We start from the raw sequence: 21,773 nt of genomic DNA, 5'->3' as shown, positions 1-21,773 counted from the left end.
TTCCCTATTAACAGAGATCTGAATGGATTAAACAGAATTGGTCAGGGGACTTTTTACTTATTACAGAAATATTGCTATTTGAAACATGGGCTTTTTCTCATAATGATGAGCTAAATTATTTTCTTTTGCAAATAAGGTCTAGCATATTAACACTTTTATATTTAGTTAAGCTAAATGATGCAGAGACCAAGTCAATCACTGGGGTATTTTCTTCTTTGTCTGGAGGATTTCAGCCTCTGTGGTTTAGGTAATAGAATTAGTTTCCTCTACCCAGGCCTGGGGCCCAGAGAACTGAGCCTAAATGAAGTCAATCTGCATGTTTATTTTCCATTTGAGCTACTTAATGACTGTGTGCATTCATCGGGGGACAGGATGTGAACATATTTGAAAATTAAAGGGTTATCGTTCCAGAAAGCATTGAGGATGCTGTGTAAAGCATAAGTACGTGTTTGGGAAAATGTTTAAAGGCACAGACTAGTCTGATAAGTAACCAGAAGCCTGGGTGTCATCTCTCTAGCCCTCTCTATCTACTCAATCACCTAGCCCCATCTGTTCCTCACTGTGGTCATCACTCCAATCTGAAGGGCTCTTATTCCCCGACAGCCTTTTCTATCCTGGTCACTGCTGCAGGTACATCACTGGCCTCCCAGCTTCTGGTTTTGCTCCTTTCCAAACCATTCTCTACTCTGTTCAAGAGTGATCTTTCTAAAATGCAAAATGATCATGATTCACTCATTTAATACCTTTAAAATATATATATATATATATTTTTTTTATTTAGTTAAGCTAAATGATGCAGAGACCAAGTCAATCACTGGGGTATTTTCTTCTTTGTCTGGAGGATCTGACAAATGTATATATATATATAAAATTATTTCAGAGAAGAAGGGAGAGGGGAGAAAGAGATAGAAACATCAATGATGAGAGAGAATCATTGATCGGCTACCTCCCCCCCCCCCCCCCCAGCCCCACTGGGGATCGAGCCTGCAACCTGGGCATGTGCCCTTGGTTGGCTGGAATTGAATGTGGGACCCTTCAGTCTATAGGCCGACACACTATCCACTGAGCCAAACCAGCTAGGGCTTGTTTAATACCTTTTAATGGCTCCTCATTGTTATCAAATCTAAGCTACTTAACAGCTTGTAAGACATTTCATCATCTGGTTCAAGTTTAACTATGTCCTCAAGTTTAACTTCTGTCCTCACCACCATTTAAAGATCCAGCCACCAAAAGCACCTAAAACTCCAAATGCCCCATATTTTATTTTAAATCTTTGGATTTCAAATGAGTAAGAGAAGAGGCCACAAAATCAATTTAACAAGACTAAACCAAGAATTAGATTTTTAGGCTCCATTAACTAGAGATGGAAGGGAGGTCCTTTGTTTCAGTTCCTTATGTTTTTGTTCCACTGTCTAATGTGCATGCATGATAGCACTGTACCTAAATCATTTGTTGACTTCTCTGCTCAGCTGTGAGAAGTGTCATGACTCAGTCCTTGGCCCTGTTATTACACTTTACACACTTTCCTTTGTTTGTCTTTTTTATTCCTGGTCTCTAAATTTTTGAAGTCTCACAGACTGACATCTCCAGCCCTGGGATCTCTTCTAAGATCAGACTCCTATCCAAAGATGTCCAAAAAGTTTGCAGCAATCCCAAACTTGTATCTAAAGCTGAACTCTGATCTTCACTCTGACAAAATCTCTTCCTCCACTGGTCTTTCCCATCTCGATAAATCTCAGCTGCGTTATTCCAATGCTAAAGTCAGAGACCTGAAAATTTTCCTCTTTCTTAGTTTGTAAGAAAACCTACCAATAGACCAGACAATGTCTGAAATGTTTTACATATAATACCAGTCTAATCTTTCTAACAAATCTGTAAGGAACTTCCATTATTATCCTCGGCTTTGCAGATCAAGAAACCAAAACACAGAGAGGTTAAGTAATTTGCCCAAGGTTACAGTTTACTAATGGTGGAACTAGGATTTAAATGCAGATGATCTGACATCAGAATCTACATGCTTAACCTCTACACCGTTATTCTTGGCATCTCCCTCTGTTCCAACATATCAGAAGTGCAAACAGTTCCATCTCCAAACATGTCCTGAATCCATCTACTTCTTTCCATCACAGTTACCACTATTCTAGCCTTTTGCTGAAACTGCCATTATAATACCTTGAGGTCTCCAATTCTACTCTTGCCCTCCCTACCTTCCTCAACTCAGCACCCTGAGTCATTCTTCCTAAAGAAGCGAGGTCTGAGCTTAAATGTAATTTTTTTCTGAGAAGTCTTCCATGATCCCCATATCTGAATCATCCCCCAATTATTTTCTCTACCACCCTATTCTTTTCTTTCATAGTAAATTTAATCATTGATAATTATACATCAGTGTATTTTTTAAAGTAAGCACCGTGAGAACAAGGATTTTGTTTTATTTCCCACTATCGATCCAATACTTAGCTTAGCCCATAGTTGGCACTTATTAATATTTGTGACTGGATGGATGAGTGACTATTGAGAAGTGATTATATAAATTTTATTTTATGTGTTATAATGAAAGTACAGTTTCACTTCTTTATAATGAACTAACGGGAGGAGGCTGTAGGGATTAGGGGAACATACACAATGTATGATTTTAAAATAAAATGTAGCTTTATTATTTCAGTGAAGGACATTGTATAATTCTAGTCAGCATGCTTCCATTGCTTCTACCTCACACTCTTTTCTAAGGGAGTCCACCCTTCCCCTTACAACCTCAACTCAGCTCATTTGACCGGGGGTAGAAACTGACCCACGTTGGGCTGATGAGATCTCTTTTTATAATTTAGAATCAGGAAACTGAGGAAGAGATTTCTAAGATAATTGCATCCATTTACCCTTCAAATATTTACTGATAATCTAGAATGGACTGATCATTAGGGATATAATGAACAAGACATGTCTCTCCTTGAAGGTATTTTTAGTTCATTGGAGAAAACTGATGAGTAAACCTGCTATTGCAATTCAGCATGTTAAATGCTGTGACATGGGAAGTACAAGGAGCACTTGTACCAGGTTGGGAAGGCAGAGAATGCTTCTCAATGGAGGTGATGTCTTTGTTTTTTTCTTCCTCACCCAAGGATATCTTTTTATTGATTTTAGAGAGAGAGAAAGGGGAGGAAGAGAAAGAGAGAGAGAAACATTTATGTGAGAAACATTGATTGGTTGCCTCCCATATGTGCCCGAACAGGGATCAAACCCATAACCTTTTGATGTGGGGGATGATACTCCAACCAACTGAGCCACCTGACCAGGGCAGGAGGTGATAGCTTAACCAAAAGCTTAATAGATCCAGGAGAGTGTAGGGGTGAGGAGCAAAGGTACTCTAAGCAGAGCGGACAGAAGATGTAAATAGAGTGCATTCAGTCAGGTGTGCAAAAATAGAGGAGATTATGGTGAGAGATGATGGTCTCCATCACAAAGGGCCTTGTCAGGCTGTACAAAGTTTGGACTTTATCCTGAGGGCAGTGAGAGTCCTGATTAAGTGATTTTAGCAGAGGAATGACATCTAAGACCTGTACTCTAGAAAGATCCCTATGGTGGTGAGGTGGCAGGGAATGTACTGGAAGCAGATTTACCAGTTAAGAGATTGTTATGGAAATCCAGGCCAGAAATGATGATGGCAGGAATAAGCTGGTGACAGTGGGAGAGAGAGAGTGGATGGTTAAAGTGATATTAGGATACTGATGGGGGAGGAATTAAGGACAGTGTCCAGGTTTCAGGTTTAGGTGAGCAGTAGATTGTGAGGCCACCCACTGAGACAGCAGCTTCATGAGGGAGCTCAAGGAAGACATCAGGCTGGAAACATAAACGTGAGCATCATCATAAGTAAAGCCCTTGTGGTTGATATAACCCAGCAAGTTTGTGGAGAGTGAGAAAAAAAAGAAGTTCATGGATGCAACCCTGAGTAATTCCACCAGTTAGGTAGGTGGGTGAGGAAGAAGGCCTACAAAGGAACTTGAGCAGATATGTCCTGGGAGCCAATTGAAACCCACGGAGCAGTGATATCAGGGAAACCAACCCTGAGACCCTTTCTAGAAGGATCCAGTGAATGTCAGTGCTCTAACCGAAAGACCAAAACACAGACAACTTCAAAGCAGCTAATTGCTGGGGGATATCTAAAAACTATGTCAATTGCTCTCAAGTAAACATTATTAACAACTAGAGGCCCTGTGCACAAAATTCATGCACTCAGAGGGGTCCCTCAGCCTAGCCTGTGCCCTCTTGCAGTCCGGGAGCCCTTAAGGGATGTCCTACCATGGAGCAGGCTTAAGCCAGCAGTCGGGCATCCTTAGCACTGCTGCGGAGGTGGCAGAGGCTCCCACCACTACCACTGCACTCGCCAGCTGTCAGCCCAGCTTCTGGCTGAGCGGCACTCTCCCTGTGGGAGCACACTGACCACCAGAGGGCAGCTCCTGCATTGAGCATTTGCCCCCTGGTGGTCAGTACGTGTCACAGCGACTGTCATTCCACGGTTGGGTCGATTTGCATATTAGCCTTTTATTATATAGGACATTCCTATATAATAATGGTATCCATCCATCTGTTTGTAAGAATTCTAAGATAAGCTTTCCTGTGGCCTACTAGCCTAACCCCTTGCAAATTCTCTAAGGGTCGGTCGAGTCTGGACCCATGAAGGTTTTCTGAATTTGGTTTCAAATGTTAGTCCATGTCAGTTTGTGAAGTGCACTTGAATGTCAGAGTTGAGAATGTGGAAAAAAGTAGACATAAGGAAGATTTATTTTAAAAATGGTTTTCAACTTTAAGAAAAGCATCTAACAAGCCACTAAGTTTAGCATTTCATGTGTTTATGACCTGTCGGAAACTGCCAGAACTCTCCTCATGAGCAAGAAGAAAAAGATGTTGCCTTTGTCATTGCTCAGAGCATCCAACTTCTGAAGGCCACTTTGCAACCAAAAAAGAACTTTCTTTCATCAGCAGGCATATGTCAAAGGAGAGAAACATTAGTAATAGGATCCAGGCCATGTAATGTTCATTAAACAAATAGATGCTGATGCCAGTCAGTAATCGCTTTTTTCCATTTTATTTCCAATGGTTTGAGTGTTCCTGAGAGGCTTGCAAGGGCCTGGATCTGGAATTTTAATCAGAAGCTGAGTGTATTCTCAGTATTGGTAACATCTCCCTTTCTCGTACTTCCACTGAATAATAGACTCTCCCGGGTCTGATCTGTGTTCCTTCTGAATGTTTAGTCAATTTAATATACACAGTGGGCATATTCTGGAAAAAAAATGCCAGGCTGCTCAGCAGAGTCATTTTAAAGATTAGGTGTTGTTTAAAAACAAAGCCATACCATTCATCACAGTTACAAGGCAGGAAACACAGGGCTCTGCAATGTTTAATTAGGCCTTTTCTTTACGGGCTCTTGTTTTCCCAGCCTTACAAGCACTCAGCATCTCTGAAGATGCCTTTGTGACATCCCTCTGAAGTTCAAGGTCCTGGAAAAACTCAATAGTGTTTACTGAATGCTTTCCATTGAAAGCTATTTTCCTGAATCATTATCGAAGTGGAAAAGAAAGCACAATATGAAGGCATTTATGGTCAAGGCTACTTATTCTTGGGTTCAGGACACAAGGTCTGAGTCTCGCCAAGTGTTGGTGCCAGAGTGTGAGCGCAGCCTTCCTCTCCTGGGTTAACGCAAGAGGTGCAAAGACGGGCGACAGCAGCCACGGCACCCAGGCTGCAAACTGAGGTGTAAGAATAACTTGCTTAATTTTTTATAACAACTTCATTCCCAATGCCAAGTTCATATTTCTCCTGGCTGACAGAAAAAAGCAAAAAAGAAACGAACAACGCATAACCTCAGTCTTTCCTGGGGTCCCCTCTTTTTGGTTATTGTACCAGTGTCTCTGGAGCGTGGGCAGTGCCAAGGCCTCTGGGGTGGAGGTGTGGGGGCTGGTCCCCCTTTTCTATCTACACAATTTATCTTGGAGGCAGCCCTGCCCTTGCCCGACCTGCTTGGCCCCCTTGCTCCAGCCACTCTGTGCTGCTGGCCACATGGGACTCCTTCCTGCCCTGCACCCTGCCGCCAGCATCTCTGCAGAAGTGCCTTCAAGCCATGCTGACATCACTCCCAGGCAGCAGGGCTTACAACTCCTCTCTGTCAACTCCACCTTCGCCTCCTCCTAGCTGAACAGAAGATTGTTCTAATTTGGGGAAATTGCTTCTTTCCTTCCCTGTGTCTTCAGAACAATCTGTCTTTTTTAAAAAAATCTTCTTTTGCTAAGGACTATGGTCAAGACTACTTATTCTTGTTTCCAAAGCTTGGAAGAAAAGTCTTTGCCCTGTGCCCTGCCACAAACCTCCCATGGGGCAGGAGCACAGAGTTAGCTATTATCTGCTTGAATCGGGGATGGGGGGAAGGAGGCAGTAAAAGAAGTAAATTGGGAAAAAGAAAAAGAAGTAAACAGGGATTAAACAACAATAGATAGATAGCTCAATACTTTATTCAGCCCAGACACACGCCTCCCTTTTCTCTCCTGAGACTTGGACACCCAGTGTGTGTTTGGAAATACCACCTCACTCCCTCTGGCCATATTTCCTGATTTCCACAGGCTTAGGAGCCTATGGGTTCATGTAGAGATAAGTATGTACACAAATTACAGGGAAGGACCAGGGCCCTGGGAGAAAAACTTCCTTTAACTGAGAAAGGAGCCCTGGCCCAGTCCACTGAGCACAGCATCCACTACATGGACAATTCTTATCCTGCCCTGGGGGGCTTACATGCCCTGGATTGAGGAAACAAAACTGTAGCCCCAGAGTCGGCTGGTAAAGGTGCTGCTGGTCTGCATCTTTTCACCCCTCCCACACACAGGCGAAATGAAGCACACAGAGCAGGGCAGAGAAGGTAGAGTACTCTTCCTTCCCGCCAGAGAGGCCTGGCGTAAACAGATACCAAGGGGCCACATAAGCTTCTGGAGGAAGGATGCCCCACTGTCTGGTAGAGGCCACAGACAGGTGGTTCAAGACCACGCAGGAACTTTGGCAGGTCAGCGGAAGTTTCAGAGCGCATCACATAGCCGATCAAGAGACAGCAGAGAGGAACCGAAGCACAAGCTACCTGAGTTACGTGTGCTGTGACTTCCGGTGCCGCCAGTTAGATGTTTCCAGAGACACAGAGGAAAGACCAAGAAAAGAGGTTCCGTCTTTATGCAAGTGGGAACAGGCTGGGAAGGTGGCGACTGTTTTAGCAGAATTAAGGACAGGCTGTTAAAGAACCTTAGCAAGGATCTGTAAGAGAGAAGGAGTCAGGGCAGTTACACATACCCATACCCATTTCTCTAGGTCAAAATTTTGATCCATGAACCACAGTGGAATAAAATGAGCCTTTTCTCCAGGTGGACCTGGGTGTAAATTCCAGGTCTGTTATTTCTTAGCTATCAAGTTCTTTGGCAAATTATACAATCTCTTTTTCCTCATCTGTAAACAGGTGTAACAGTTTTATTAAGTATCTAGTACATTATGTACCACATAATAAGGAGAAAATAAATGAAAGTTGCTACTATTTTTATTGTTATTATTACTTCACTATTATCATCTGATCCCTTGATTTCCCAAGTGAAAGACCAGGGGAGGAGCCTAGACAGTTTTAGACTATCCTTTCAGTTTTTGCATTTAAGAAGTACTCTCAGCTGCATTAGGCCAGCTAGGAGAAGAGAGTATAATCAAACAAGAGGCCCATTGCACAAAGATTCATGCAATAGGTCTTCTTTCTCCTGGCTGCCAGCACCAGTTTTCCTCTGGCACCCGGGACCCAGACCGTCACTCTGGCCACTGCCTTCCATCTTCGCTCCGGACACAGTCTTCGCTGCGGCTGGAGCCTTCAGTCTTTGCTCCTCACTCCGGCCGGAGTCTTCAGTCTCTGGCCAGAGCTGCTCCTGTAGCTCCTTCCGCCCCCTACCCTCCCCCTCATAGCTTCATCGCTGCTTCGCCTGCAGACCTCGCTGACGGGCTCCTGGGCCCCAGGGGGCTGCCTTGCCTGTGGCCCGGCTTTCCGATCACGATCACAATCACGGGCCGCAGGCAAGGCGGCTGCTGGGTCCCGGGGGGCCACCTTGCCTGCGGCCCGGTTTTCCGCGGCTCCTGGGGTCACACACGGGGGCCTGGATGGTGGCTCCTGGTGTCCTGCCCTGCCTGCAGTATGCAAAGTAGCCGCCATCTTTGTTGGCAGTTAATTTGCATATTGCACTGATCAGCCAATGGTGATGGTAGTGAAGGTATGGTTAATTACCATGTTTGTCTATTATTAGATAGGATGTCCAGTGGGTGATTTCTGTGAAACCCTGGACTAGTGGTCACTCTTCACTCACTCATCAGTCACCCACTTGGGTCATCACACTTTCTTTGGGGCTACTGGGACTGAGTCTACAAATGTGATGGCGTTTGCTGAACCTAAGCTGTGAACAGCTGTTCTGGGCTAGAAATATCCTTTCAATGATGATGTCCTTTGCCAAGTCAAAGGCAAAGCTCACAGGAGGCCTGGAACCACAGAAACATCTCATAGGAGAGGTCACCTTTTCAGGGTGACGCCCAGCAATCTTTCACCTCAAAACAGGGAGATGGCCAATTTCTAGAGCATATTCTTTGGCCTGTTTTGGAACAAAGACACCAGAAAAGATTTAGGAGAAAGAGAAACCTCAGTATTTTATTAAAGTGAAACAGATTCATCAAATCAAAATCCCAACAGGAACTGTAAGTTATAGACCTTTCAAAACTCCTAGCTCCCATATCCTCTGTTGCTTGTTGTCAAGAGCATTTGTGGATGTAACAGCCAAGTGGATGTCCTCGAAACCCAGGCCAACTAAAGAAAGCAATGCGTTTGGTGGAAAAGTCATAAAAATAAAGACATCCTAATAAAGTGGCTGGACTCTTCCCACTGCATTTTGACCAGAAAAGGGAGCTATGGAAAGTTTCTCTCATCATCTGTGATCTAGTTGCCATAAAGTCATAAATCATCAGATGTTGGCAATGGAAGGACCTCAGAGGGGTAAGCACAGCCACTCACCCTTGCTCACAGCTCATGTATGGCAGCTTCAGAACTAGAACCTGAGGCTCCTAACTCCCAGCTGGAGACCTTTCCACCATCCAGGCAGGTGTCCCAGACGGGCAAGAGTAGACCTTTCCAGGAAGTACTCTCAGCTCATTACTGAAAAGGTGTCACTTAAACATCAATCAATAGTTGCATCTGGGATAAGAACAACGCTGCATGTTGAATCCAAAGGGACCAGGAGACCAATAAAAATGCAGGCTGCCTCCCACTCCTGATCAAACTGTGCTCCAAATTCATTTCCAAGTTATTTGTTTGGAAACATACATACTTTCAGACAGAAACAATGGTATAAGTGCTGAAATTCCCAGGTCAGCCTAGAGAAGCTTATTTAATATATAACTTTACCTGAAGTACCTGACTATTCCTGATATTCCAACTTTAACAAGCCACTATTTCATACGTCTGTTTTATTCCCAGAAATACAAACTCCAGTTTCCGGCTCAGAAGATAGCAACACATCTTTTTATTCCCTTGGTAGTGGTTTCCCCTCTAGTTACCTGGGACGGGTCTTGGGGTCAGGAGTCGAGGCAGGAATTTGCCCCTAGGCCCTGGCTACTTACTAACTCTCTATACTGTTGGCTCTCAAATCCAGCCCTTGGAGGGTGCTGGTCTCAGGCAAAGGTCTCACTGGTCTAAGGTGAAATGCAACATGTAAGTCCAGTGCAGAAAGTTCATCACAAAGCAAGTGCATTCAGAAACTTTCAGCTGTCTCCTCACTGTCTTCTGATTGACACTCAATCTCTTAGGCCCCTCAAAGTTCTGCTTCAGCCTACATTTCCAACCTCCCCTCTTGCGTGCTACAATCCATCACCAATGGGCATTCCCCAACACACTATGGACATTCATGTGGACATTCTTTGTGCTGCTCTGTCTACCTGGACTGTCCTACTTCCCCTTCCCACTGTTTTTATGTGAATATCACCTTCTCAATTCATCCTACCCTGACTACCACTGCCCTTCTTCCTCAAAATATGAACTGATAGTTAGATACCATGTGTCTGGCTACCCAACTGTAGCTCAAAGGTAAGCATCTTATTTTTATTCATCTTCACATCTCCAGGCTCTAATGTTCCCAGTGTGCAGTTGATTAGGAATGGCAAATTGGTCTTATTTCATAGCTCAAATACTACTGATTGGTAATGATTGCCTGGAATGCAATTTTTTTTTAAATCCTCACCCAAGGATATTTTCCCATTGATTTTAGAGAGAGTGGAAGAGAGAGGGAAAGACAGAGAGAAACATCGATGTGAGAGAAACACATCGATTGGTTGCTTCCTGCATGTGCCCCAACCAGGTCCCAGGCGAGGAGGAGCCTGCTACCAAGGTACGCCCCCTTGACCAGAATTGAACCTGGGACCCTTCGACTGCAAGCTGACGTTCTATCCACTGAGCCAAACTGGCTAGGGCTGGAATGCAATTTTGAGACAGGTCCTCTCTGATCCAGATTCAGTGGGGAAGCACCTGATTGAGTAATAATGTCTGCCATGTGCCAGGGTGTGGGAAGTGAAGGCATGCTTGCTCCATGTATGTTTTCCTGGCAGTAAATGAATAATAAATGTTTGCTATGAATAAGTGAGTAAATATATTTCTTTAAAATTATGAAATATAGGCTTTTGAGTAACTCAGAAACCTTTGCTTCAGTCCAGTGAGCTGTTGCTTTGTTATTTTCTTAACTGATGTGGATCTTTAACCTTGAATTCAAACTGATGTTCTAGCACATCTGGCTTTGCCTCTTGAGCTAGGAGGCAGCCCTGTGTGGTGTCACTTTGTCTGAGGTGGTTTGCAGGAGGGCTTCTGATGTTGGCCCTGATATGGTGTTAGCTGGATCTGAGCCTTCACCAAGAAAAAGGCTCCAGACAGAAGCTGAAAGAGTTGATTTTATTAATGGCTCAGTGAGACAATGGGGTGAGGATGAGAAGGTCACCCTACAGTGGTAATTTCTGGCATGGAGTATGGGTTTCCTGGGGGAATGGGGTGGACTATGTTCCAATCTTCTGCACCTGAGCTGGACATGGCCTGCAGCATCTGCCATGTCACCCAGCTGACATTTGATATAAGGAAGGCCTGAAAGAATCCCAGATGTTAGAGCAGGACTAACATTGTCTTAACTGATGAGACAGGCCTGCATTTTAAAGCCCTATTCCTTGGGGTCCTTCTCTGCTTTGAGCACCAACATAATCAGGGTCCTCCCACCTGCCCAGGGACAGGGCCTGGGCATCCTACATTAGTGTGTTGCAGGCAGAAATTCAGTTCCTCTCAAGTCTGCTTGTTAACCCTGATGGCGAATCATCTGTTCCCAGTTGCAGACTTAATCCAAGGAAGATGGAGTGTTTTGCAAACTCTGCAGCTATTAGCTTCCGCACTGATCACACTTCAGGGTAGTGGGATGTTTTTCTAATGGTAAACTCTCTTTAAACTAGAGTCATTGAAAATGTATGGTGTCAGCAATGTTCAGAGGAAACACATTACAGCTGACCAAGCAGGACGGCCTCTGGAAATCTCTTTGCCTCTGTTCTGTTACCACATTGTCTGATTCTCCTTGCACAAAGAAAGACTTTAACCTTCAGGAAGAATGGTCTGGAAATTTTCTGTTTCTTAGCAATGTTTTTACCGGATACTTTTTTTTTTTACATGCATCTGAGGGTGCCAAGGTAGGTCTTGGATAGTTTCAGTGTAAATGAAGAATGGAAAAAGTACACTCCCTCATTCTGGGTGTGAGAGCTGCCCAGGAGGCAGTAATCACTGGTTTCACTTGCATGTCTGCTTCCTACCATGATAGAAGTACCTGAAGGCTTTCTGAGCCTGTGTCAAGGAGGGAATTTGATCACAAACTGGTGCCTTAGAAGACTGAGCTGTTTGTATATTGATTGGCCATTGTGCATTGTCTTATATATAGTGCCAGCATAGAACTTGCCAATTTTTCTACTAATTTGTGTTTATCAGAGAGTGTCTCTTGAACAAGGGTCAGAAAACTGCAGCCTGCTACCTGGCTGCCTATAATTGTAAATAATGTTTAATTGAACACACCCATTAGCTTATGAATGAATATCTGTGGCTGCTTTCTGTGCTATTAGGGCAGGGCAGGGTCAGATATTGTGACAGAGGGTGAATGGTCTAAAATATTTACTATCTGGTCCTTTACAGAAAAAGTTTGCTGACCTCCTGCCTCAGTGGTTTGACTTCTTCTTGTCAGAAAACAATACAAATTGTAATCACAAGGAGACACCATTTCACACACCGATCAGGTTGTCATAAAGCCTAAAGTGAGAAAAGCCACACATATTAACAGACTCATACAAGCATGTTCACTGCGGCATTGTCAGAATTTTAAAATGGGGTAATTTTTCACCAGGAAAAAAAAGATACATCTTTTGCTATATGCCCGTGGAATATGTTTTTTGAGATTTTTAAAATATTCTTTATTGTTGAAAGTATTACATATGTCTCCTTTTCCCCCCATTGACCTCTCTCAGCCCACTCCCACCTCTGAGCACAGGCCCTCACCCTATTTAATATGTTTATAAACCTTTAAAACATAAACTGAGGGGGGAAAACCCAGCAATATGCAGAATGATATATACAACAAGAGCACACAATTTATATAAAATTTGAAAATATGCAAACTTAATCTGCTATTGTGGATGAAGGATTATAAGGAGCCAGACCAATCTACAGGTCTAGCTGGAGAGCTACGGGGAGATGACCACACATTAGTTTGCTGCCAAGGTTGTATGAAGAAATCCAGGCTGTGTGGAGGTGAGAGGGAGTCTCATCCCCGGGCCTGAAGGACAGGTGCCAGAAGCTCTGTGGTCTCCCCCGCAACTGAAAGGGTATATTAAAGGTAGTGGACCACAGTTAAGGGGGCTCTCGCCCAGGGGTTTCTTCACTCCATGTGGGTTGTCTCCCATACATACTCCAAACAAAGATCAAATAACGCAGTCTTTTGGTGTATGGGACGATCAACTGAGCCACTCAGCCAGGGTGAATGTTTTATTTCTTTATAGCATAGGAAATAAGTGTAACAAAATGTTAAGATTTGATTAAGCCTGGAGAGGGCAATGTGTAAATCTACAGAGTGGAAAGCAGTGGGGGACAGAGGAGAAACATAGCCTCTTTGTAGAAAATGAGAAAAATGGTCAGAACTGGCACCCAATCTAGGCTGATATGCTTATTATTCTATATTCAACAAATATTTGTTGAATGGAAGAATCCAACACATTCTCATTGGGCATTGAGTCCTAGGCACTGTGGGTGGGACCCAGAGATGATAAGACATGATTCCTGTCTTGCAACCACTTATAATTCAGTGAGAGAAAGAGTTCATGCCCAGGACTGATGCTCCTGCAAGCAGAAAGGAAGCATTAGCCCAAGAAGGTCTTTAGCAATTGCTGTGGGAGAAGCCAGGAGAAACCAGCAGGAGAGGAGGAAAGGGGCAGAGAACTCTTTAAGCAAGAAGTCTGAACTACTCCTGAGATGCAAAAGAATTTCTAAAGGAGAAACGAGAAAGGAAATCAACTGAGGAAATCGTTAGGAAGCTGACTAAACACAGCCTCAGTGAAAAGTGCACGATGTGCTGAGGGGAGGGGGGATGGAAAACACAATGAGAGAGAGAGAGGAGAGAACAGTAGAGGGAGAGAGAGAACAGTAGAGAGAGAACATTAGAGAGAGAGGGAGAGAGAGATGGGGAAGAGAGGGGGAGAGACGGGGAGGGAAAGATAAAAAGAGAAAGGGAGGGAGGGAGGGAGGGAGGGAAGGAGGGAGAGAGACAGAGAGAGAAAGAGAAAGAGAGAGAAAGAGAGAGAGAAGCATCATGGAATAGAAATTAAGGCCAGATGTAAGGGTTGGGAAGTCTCTGGCTGCCCTTTTAGGTTTGACTTCCTTCCATTGGCATGGGAAGCTACGGAGGTTAGAAAAGTCAGTATGACATGACCTGCTCTCATAAGCATCTCTCAAAATGGGAGGGAGGAAGGATGTAAGAACTGAAGGCAGAGAAGCCTGATAGAGGCTATTGAAATAGGTCTGGGTGAGAACTGACCCGAGCCTGTGCCCAGAGAATAGCTTTGGAAAGAAGAGGCATGGTCACAAGGAAGGGCCCTGAGGAGGTGAGGAGAACGAGGATGTCCCAATCACCCTGCAGGTATCACTCCAGGGAGGTTCCAGCCATTATGGCAGCTGGATTTCCACAATAGCACAACTTTGGGCAGAGGTTGAGGGCCAAGAGTTGGGTCCATGTCTCTGGTTGCCATAACCCTCTCAGTCTAGCACAGAGCTACTTTCCTAGTAGGTGCTCAGTAACTCAGGCCCAAAGAGAAGCAGGAAGACAATGGACTATATCAGAGACATGAAGATCCTTTTAAGCTTTCAGCACCCAAGATGAGGAGAAGACAAGTTTTGGAAGCTGTGGGGCAGAGCTCCTATGCCCTGCACCCAGTCACAGGCAGTCTGGTGAGAAGAGCCTAAAGAGAGATGGAGGGAACCTGAGCTCTTGTCTATCTGTTCCCTCCTGTTGGGTAACTTCAGGCAAAACCCACTCTAGTTTCCTCATGAAGTGAAGGGATGAAATCAGATAAATTCTTTATCAAGATGCTTTGGTTCCAGGCAAGAAAAATTGAAACACTTTCTGGGGGATGCTCCCCAAGAGTCCTCTGCAGACATGAGGTCCTTGGCCTCCCTTCCCCATCAAGCCTAGCCTAGGCTGTCAGAGGCATGCACTTCTGTTTAGCAAAAAGAAAAGAAAGGAAAAGAAAAGAAGAGAAAAGAAAAGAAAAGAAAAGAAAAGAAAAGAAAAGAAAAGAAAGAAAAGAAAAGAAAAGAAAAGAAAAGAAGAGAAAAGAAAAGAAAAGAAAGAAAGAAAGAAAGAAAGAAAGAAAGAAAGAAAGAAAGAAAGAAAGAAAGAGGGAGGGAGGGAGGGAGGGAGGGAGGGAGGGAGGAAGGAAGGAAGGAAGGAAAAGGAAAGGAAAAGAAAAGAAAAGGAAAAAGAAAGGAAAGGAAGGAGAAAGAAGGAAAGAGAGAGAGAGAGAGAGAGAGAGAGAGAGAGAGAGGAAGAAAGAAAGAAAGAAGAAAGAAATAAAGAAAGAAGAGAGAGAGAAAAAGAGAGAGAGAAGAAGTCTATGATAAGGATATCTATCTAGTAGCTCACAGAATTGAAGGGAAGACTGAGAAGCAGTTTTGAAATAGGACAGAATGGCTTCAGGGTCCAGTGGGCAGGATTCAATCAGTGGTCTTGTCCAGTGCTGCTGGTGGGGTGCCTCTTGATTGCATGAGTTTTGATAGTCTCCTCAATCCTCATTTCACTCCTTAACAGTCACAGCCTAATGGGCCTCACCTGGATCACATGCCCATCCCTTGGGGAAGGTGGATAAGGGCATACTGACTGACACTTCTTCCAACCCACATGCTACAGGGAAAGGTAATTCCCTAAAGAAAATGGAGGTGTTGTAACCCAAGAAGGTAAAATAAATGTTGACTGGCCAAAAGCACTTTTCAAGTTCAAGATTTCTATGAAGCTCAAAAAACTCAATATTCTGAGGCATAGGTTATGAATGGACCCTCAGACACATGGGGCCATAGACTCTCCCCTCTCTCCAGTGTGGTGGAGGGGTGGTGGGTAGGAACAGGTAGCTACAGGAGGAATGGTCGCAGCTTGAGGGGTTCTGAGGGCTCTTCCATGCCTTTTTCAAGGGCATCTTTCTTTAATCAATGCCTGCAGACTCTCTGGCAGCACTGTGAAATTGCCTGCTGGATCCCTCCCTGTTCTTCTGAGATCAGAGGATTAGAGGTAAGTCCAAAAAGTTTCCATGAAGTCCATGCCTCTGACAGCCTAGGCTAGGCTTGTTGGGGAAAGGAGGCCAAGGAGCTCATGTCTGCAGAGGACTCTTGGGGAGGATCCCCCAGAAAGTGTTTCAAATTCTGAAAAAAAAAATAACTAAAATTGGAGCCTATGACATATTGAGAAATGGAATCTGAGTTCTTGTGAGGACAACCATGAAATCAGGAATTATTCATCATGAAGGGAAGAGCCTTTATAGGTTTCCAAAGGAGCTTCAGGCCCAGGACTGAAATGCAGGTTCTGGTGCCAGGCAAGGCTGGGGACATGGAGAGGGTCATTTTAATCACCACATGTCATCTAATCCAAGGCTACAGTTTCAAGGTTGAGTCAGGGCAGCATCATAACCTAGTCCCACCAAACTGTTTCTGCGGGGATGTAAACAGCCCATCCTACTCAAACCTAAAAACAGACTCCAGCAAAGGCATGAATAGGAAAATATTGGAGGGGGAGGGCATTCAGGGGGTGGTGACTCCCAGTGTAGCTGGGAAGGAAACAGGGCAAGGATTGGACTGAAGAGTTCTAGCGTGTCCGCCCTTGACCACCCCTACTCACCAGGAGCAAAATGTGAAGCAGTCATGTGATGATATCATGGGGAAAAGGCTCCATGTGTAAGTTCTTTTCATCGTGTAGACCTTCTCTACCCTTAAGTGATAATCCTTATACATCCCTTTGTCTAACATGTGATCCAACTTGGTCTATAGACACTCCATTTGACCTAACATCCGCACATGGTCCTTGGGTACCTAGGATCACTCAGGTCGTGATGAAGAGAGAGAATAAAATAGGTGAGACTTCAAACTTGATTCAGAGGAGAGAAGTAGAAGGAAGCCAGAAGGTTAGGTAAATGTCATGGAAACTGAAGACACTCAGAATGTGTAATAGCTTGGCTGGCTGAGAGCAAGAGCTCCCTACTGCTAATAGTACCCCTAGGTCAGGGATGGCGAACCTTTTGAGCTCGGCGTGTCAGCATTTTGAAAAACCCTAACTTAACTCTGGTGCCTTGTCACATATAAAAATTTTTTGATATTTGCAACCACAGTAAAACAAAGACTTATATTTTTATATTTATTTTATATATTTAAATGCCATTTAACAAAGAAAAATCAACCAAAAAAATGAGTTCGAGTGTCACCTCTGACACACGTATCATAGGTTCGCCATCACTGCCCTAGATTAACTCCGCTAAGTAAGTATATTCATGAGAAAATCATTTTGCAAAGTGGTAGACTCACTTTAAACCCCCTTTTACTTCTTTCTTTTTTCTCCTAGTAGTTGATTATAATTTACTTATGTCCATCCATATTAGCATCAGTCTACTTCATATCTGTCTGGGCCACGAGACTGTAAGCTCCTTGAGGTCAACAACAGTGTCCCATTCATGCTGGCATTCCAGAATCTGACACAATTCTTCACGTATCATTAGACCTCTGTTATTGTGGTTGTGTTTAATAGAAATCAGCATGGTCATGGAGGCCACTTACAGAAGACACTGTGTTGTCCACCTGTGCTGATTTAAAACCTAAGAAAGCCATAATTACCACCTGAAGTTAACTACCACCAATCCTTCAATCATCCAGGCTCTATTTCAGTGGTTCTCAACCTTGGCTGCACATTAGAATCACCTGGGAGTCTTTTTAAAATCCTGATTTCTGGGCCTCATCCTCCGGAAATTCTGTTTCTTTGTTATGGGGTGAGGCCACAACATTAGTAACAAAGAAACAGAATTTCCGGAGGATGAGGCCCAGATCAGGATTTTAAAAAGACTCCCAGGTGATTCTAATGTGCAGCCAAGGTGAGAACCACTGCTCTATCTGAACACACTGTCTTGGTTCTGTGACCAGCCAAGAGGTCAGCTATCCTTCTGATGAGGAGGGAGAGGTGTCTGCCCTAAGCATATGCTAGACAGGCAGCTTCAGTGCCTGCCCAGGTCCTGAACATCCCAATGACTGCCCATCCTCCCAAGCTATCACATACATTTATCTCTTGCTGACAAGCATCTGGCCAAGAAAGGCTTAGGACTTGTCAATGGGAATGAAGAAAAGCACTTTCCCATTGGGCATAGCTTTGGGGTTAAGTCCAGGAGGTCCAGCCACACCCAGAGCTCTTCCCCTCCTGGGAAACATTGCTAACAGGGGACTTTCACAGACTGGCAATACAAGCTGAACATTTTAATGGGGATAAAACGGAGTTTTGAGGAATAGGTATTTCCTCCACTTTCATCCCCAGCCCTAAGAATTTTCAGGTAACTCCTTCTTCAGTGGGACCTAATTAGGGATGTGGATGAAGACACACTTTGCCTGAAACCCAACCTGGATGAGCCCTGGGGTGAGTTCCTAGGACTGTACATAGTGAGAGGCATCAGCTGGCGGGCAATGTCTGTGTTTGGCAGTGAGGGAACGTGTACACACAAGTCTTTATGGTGTTTATCTCTGAAAGGTGAGGTGGTGGGTGACATTTATTTGTTCTTTATATTTTTCTGTATTAAATGAATTTGGGGGCAATAATAATGAATTATTGTATAATCAGAAAAATTATAGAGCCATTTTTGGAAAGGTCCAGCGAGGCAGGGCTCTTTTGTGTCCAACAAACACATTCTGCTTGAGGCAGCCCACTCCCCATCCTGTTCCTTCTTGCTCTCCTGGGACAGCTTATTTATTCTCAGTGACCCCTCCCCCCCACATCTCAAGTTTCACTCCTCTGCAGAGCACTCCTGACAAGCCTCCAATGATATTCCTCCTGCTCATGAAGCTCACCAAGCCCTCAGACTGAAACTATCTCATAATCTTGTATTGGTCTCTTTGCAATTTTTATAATTGATTTTAATATTTTTATATAATTGATTTTGAAGTACCAAGTAATATGAAACACTCAAGTAATTCTCCTTGTGAAAATAAAATCACCTCTAGTTTGGTCTTCCTCCCTCCCCAGGATTAAGTCACTATCATCAATTGGTGTGTTTTCTTCCAGATTTTTAATGTACTTACTTAAATGCACCCTTAGATACTCTACAACCATGTGTTTTTATTTGCTTTCTTTTCTATTTTCATAAATAGTATCACATTTTAAGGGTCCACAATTTTCTTTTTTGCTCCATATATCTCAGAGATCTGTCAGTTCAACATCTTTTTCTTTTTCAATGCTGCATAGTAAAAATATATTTAGTAATTCCATATTGTTGGATATTTACATAGTTATAAACCATGAACTTTTCATTATTATAAACCATAAACATCTTGGGCATGCCTCTTTGTGTGTAAGGATGACTGTTTTTTGAGGGTAGTTACTGAGGGTGAAATTGCTGGGTCAGATGGTATGTGAATTCTTCTTTTAGTAGATACTACCCAATTGCTTTCCAAAGTGGTTGTTTAATTTGTATTTCCACTGGGGTTGTGTGAGCATACCTGCTCTCCCACACCCTTGCCCAATATGAATAGTATCAAATGTTAAGTATTGCCAACCTGATGTATATGGACATTACTGTTCAAAATTTCCCCTGATTATCAGTGAGATTGAGCAAATCTTTTTAAGCTTATTTGTACTTTCTCTTATGTAAATTGCCTATTCATATTTTCTAGGGGGAGGAGAGAGAGTTTGTATGGGCTCTTTATATGTTCTAGATCAGCCGTGGGCAAACTACGGCCCGTGGGCCGGATCCGGCCCGTTTGAAATGAATAAAACTAAAAAAAAAAAAAGACCGTACCCTTTTATGTAATGATGTTTACTTTGAATTTATATTAGTTCACACAAACACTCCATCCATGCTTTTGTTCCGGCCCTCCGGTCCAGTTTAAGAATCCATTGTGGCCCTCGAGTCAAAAAGTTTGCCCACCCCTGTTCTAGATAATAATTCATTTATGTGCATTGCAAAAATCTTCCCTCAGCCTTTGTCTTGTTTTGTGTGTGTGTATTTTTTTAACTTTGTGAATGGTGTCCTTTGTATAGAAGTTTTTAAAATAGAGCTAATTTATCTATCATTTCCTTTAGATATCAGTTTCTATTGGCTCAGGAATGCTTGTGGATTTGCAATATATACTTTGTCTTTGTTTTCTCAACTTTCTCATGCCTGCTCCACCTTACTAACCTTAGAGAGCACATGCAGCACAGGCCTGGGGAGACAGTCTGGCCCATTACTGTCCTAGCACATGTTCCTGAAATGTACGGAAACCAACGCCAGTGACCGGCACCAATTTCCTTGCTAAGGAATTATGAAAAACCCAACTCTTGTTGAAAAGAAGTAGGCCTTTGGCTGCGGTTTGGGATTATTTATGGTTGTAGACATTTGTCTTTGTAAGGTCTTAGTTATCTTTAGCTGTCCACTCCAGAAAAATAAATCTTACTATTAGACAGCCAAGCACACACGAGGAGTCCAGGAAATAGAGAAAAAATAGAAGGAAAAAAAGTCTTCACTTTCCACTCATGCATGCATTCATTCATTCCTTTTTTAGTCAGTCAACACATATTGATTAAATGCCTCCTATGTGTCATGGACTTGGCTATAAGTTTGGGACACAGCAAAACAATTATCTCTGCCCTTGTGAAGCTGACATGCTAGCTACACATTCCTCTCATTTGTCTCAATATATGGTACCAAACTACATTTGGGGAGATCCATGGGGCCCCCATCTCTGGTCACTCCTACCTTACTTCCATTTAGGATCTATTGCCATTGTCTCTTTTGCCCAGGATCCCAGCTGGCAGGGATCATGCCAATTATTTATTTGCTTGTTTTTTCTCCTCAATGGGACAGAATATTGAGAGCAGCTTTAGTTTCTTCAGGTGTCTCCAAACAAACCACCCAAAGGCAAACAAACATTTCACTACTACTGGCCTCTGCTGCCACCCTCTCTCCCTTCAGTCTATCCCTAACTTAGCAGGAAGAGAGCCTCTGAAAACCTAAGTCATATCCTGCCACTGCTCAAAACTGTACCCAGTAACACCAGGTTTCCTCTCTGACTTCACAGCCTGCTCCTCTTGCCCTGTTCACACTGTTCTAGCCACGATGGCTAGAAAATAAAAGTATACAGTAAAATAGTCCTACTGTGTGTTTTCCTAACATGTGATGCCTCTGATTTGTTTGTCCTGCTCAGCCATTTTAAAGAGGCAAAGCCTCAGGGCGTAAATTCCATTGTAAACCCCACTTTGCTATGAAGTTACTTAGTGTCACAGTGTTGTGAATTTACCTGATCTTACTCATTTTTGGATCTTGGGGTCTCTGTTCAACTCTGAACACCTAAGTCATATCCTGCCACTGCTCAAAACTGTACCCAGTACGACCAGGTTTCCTCTCTGACTTCACAGCCTGCTCCTCTTGCCCTGTTCACACTGTTCTAGCCACGATGGCCAGCTTGCTGCTCCTTGAACATTCCAGCCCTGGTCCCACCTCCAAATGGTTATATTTGCTTTGCCCTCTGCCCAGAATTCTTATCTCCCAGATACCTTGCTAAGGAAGTGTGGTTTGCTCCCACACTTCTCTTGACTTTGTTCAAGAGCCATTCTCTCAGGGAGACAGTCCTAATTACCATGATGGGTTGAATGTGTCCTCCCAAAAGCTATGTTCAAGTTCTAAAAATGTGACCTTATCTAAAAATAGGGTCTTCCCAGGTGTAATCAAATTAAGGGGAGGTCATCTTGGATTAGGGTGGGCCCTAAATTCAGTGACTGCTGCCCTTCTAAGAGGAGGGAAATTTGGACACACAGGGAAGAAGGGCACATGGCAGGGCAGAGATTGAACAAGCCAAAGAAGGCCAAGGTCTGGTGGCAATCATTCTAACTGGAAGAGGCAGGGAAGGATTTCCCCCTTAAGTTTTCAGAGGGAGTGTGGCCCTTCTAACACCTTGATTG

This window comes from Myotis yumanensis, unplaced genomic scaffold (genome assembly GCF_028538775.1).
Source record: "Myotis yumanensis isolate MYYU_CA2020_CCGP unplaced genomic scaffold, mMyoYum1.0.hap1 SCAF_4, whole genome shotgun sequence".
NCBI classification, from domain to species: domain Eukaryota; kingdom Metazoa; phylum Chordata; class Mammalia; order Chiroptera; family Vespertilionidae; genus Myotis; species Myotis yumanensis.
Note: the sequence above shows the minus strand (reverse complement) of the source record.